This window comes from Episyrphus balteatus, chromosome 3 (assembly GCF_945859705.1).
Source record: "Episyrphus balteatus chromosome 3, idEpiBalt1.1, whole genome shotgun sequence".
NCBI classification, from domain to species: domain Eukaryota; kingdom Metazoa; phylum Arthropoda; class Insecta; order Diptera; family Syrphidae; genus Episyrphus; species Episyrphus balteatus.
The window spans coordinates 73,014,353-73,017,047 of NC_079136.1; positions in this window are offsets into that span (position 1 = coordinate 73,014,353).

Sequence of the window (2,695 nt, forward strand, 5' to 3'; positions counted from 1 at the left end):
TCAACATACTATTAATATTTACCTAATGAAAACAAAAAAAAAAAATAGTATGAAAGTATGAAAAATATATGAAGAATGCGAGAGTTTGTCATTAAGGCAAAAACCACACGCAAGTTGACTTAAAAACTATCTATATTTTATTTAGTTGGTTAGATATGCCTGCCAGTTGTAATTCTAATGTCATTCCTTTCTTCATGTGGACTTTTTTTTAGAGCAGACTGTTGGCAGAGTGATTCAGCAGATTGCGCTGATAAATGAAGTCCAATTTTTATTCGGTGGCATTTAAGTAAGTAAAGTGTACCGGAATACACACTTACTCTCTTACCGACAGACAAACATGAAACATGTTTTTTGTTTTTTTATAATAAAATTAAAACAACTGAAAAATATAGGTACGTTTAATAGTAACAGGTTCTTGCTTAAGGTATAGGTAAGTGTTTTTATTTTTTTTTTTTGGTTGTACTATAGCCTTATGTGCACTGTGGCACATAATGATCAATAGTTGTTGCAGTTTTTTTTTGTTTTTCGTATTGGGAAGTGGATTTGCATGCATTTTTTTATTACATGGATTTTATAAAAATGCTCTATATTTATGCAGTCTACAAATTTGAAAACATAAAACTTGTTTTGTTAAATTAAAACCAAAAAAATTATGTAAAAATATGTGCAATATAGGAAGTATAGAATAGTGAGTTATATAGTGCTTCTTTGCAAAATTATTATAGCAAAGTCAAACTCCTCGTTTGCCTTATCACAATAAAGTTATGGAGTTGAGTTATCTACATACATGAATTCAAATGGAATTTTTGATTTAATTATAACTAACGAGCATTTAGAGAGACAAAAAAAAAATTATTACAAAATTCAAATACATAGGTAGGTTAAATTTAATGTCGATGTGGCAATTTAATTTTACAACAAAGGAGATTGCAACTTAAAATAATTTATACCTAGTAGAAAGAAGATTATGATTATTGATTGCAACTTAAAAAAAAATGTGCATTAATAATCATTTTTAGCAAAAAAACAAAACCGACTTCCATGGATCAAAACTGGATTTTTTGGTTTTTAAAATAGTTCCTATGGCTAAAAGTGAACGATTTTGAAATGGGACCACACTGCAGCCACCAGCTTTCCAATACAAAAAGAATTATCAAAATTGGTTCACTCAGTCCAAAGTTATGCGGTAACAAACATAAAAAAAAAAAAAAAAAATACAGACGAATAGAATACCTCCTCCTTTTTGGAAGTCGGTAAAAAAAAATGAGAAAGTGCTTCAAATCGATAATATTAATTGTATTGGGTCAAAGTGGGTTGGTACCTACTTCTAAAAAAAACGATTACTGTTAGTTCCGGTAATATTTTGTAAATTAAATTAATGAAAACAAAACTTTTGTCACTTTTAACAACGTAAACAATATTTTTGATGAATTCTCAGTTTCTTCTTTCACTTCCTGATCTTTCCACGCATGAAAATGACCAGAACAACCACTGCCTTTTTTTCACAGTCTACATTTTTTTTTATTTTCTGTCAGGAACTCTTTATGCATCTTCACAATTATTCAAATCCAATATAAATTCAGTGAATTACAAAAAAAAAAAACACTATTTCGATGCACTATTTTTGTCCTCCTCATTGCAATTTATTTTATTTATTTATTTTATTTTTTAATTTGCAAGTGAAACGTTCCTGATGAATTTTATCCCTGTACCGTCATGGGAATTACTGAAAATTTGTACCTATTGCACTGACAACAGTTAAAACATTAAAAGAACTTTTATGGTCACTTGGAGTAGTAGTATAAATTTGGTTTTAATTTTCTTAGATTCAAAAGTTGTTTTGGTTTTAAAATGACCTCTCAAGAAAAATTATTTTAAAAGACATACCTGATTTTTGATGCAGTTTTTGGCCAAACGCCAAATGGGACTCGTAGCGACTTTAGGTATGTACGTAAGGGTATTTCTTCTAACAATTTCCACCATTAAAAATGCTGTAGGTATATAATTTTTCTGAGTCAGGCCTCTTTTATGTCTAAATTCCTTGGCATATACCCAACCAAATACAGATAAAAAAAACTGAAAAAAAGGAGGCCTCCACAGTCCACGCACAAAAAAAAAAAAACACAAATAAATCCTTGACGGAAAACGTTTGGCACGAACGGAATGCTCCGATTTAAAACCGGGTTTAAGAAAAAAAAGGAACTATGATGGAGTACCTATACAAAATAATCATTTTTATCAAAAAAAAAACAAAACCGACTTCCATGGATCAAAACTGAGTTTTATGGTTTTTGTAATAGTTTCTATAGCCAAAACTGAACGAAATGGAACCACACTGCAGGTACCAGCTTTCCAACACAAAAAGAATTATGAAAATTGGTTCGCTCAGTCCAAAGTTATGAGGTAACAAACATAAAAAAAAAAAAATACAGACGAACTGAATACCTCCTCCTTTGTGGAAGTCGGTAAAAAAATAGGTCCCGAAATTCTTTGTGTCTGTCTCTATAATGTCTTAAACGGATGAATTGTTGGATTGTAGAAGCATCTCTGTATTTTTGTATATGTACCGTTTTTGGTAATGGATTATCGGTAAAAAAAAAAAACTAGAAAATTATCATAAAAAATCAATTGGTAGTACCTATATATATTATTTGGTCATGTAACAAAATAACTTTTTAATTTTTCTTATGAAAAA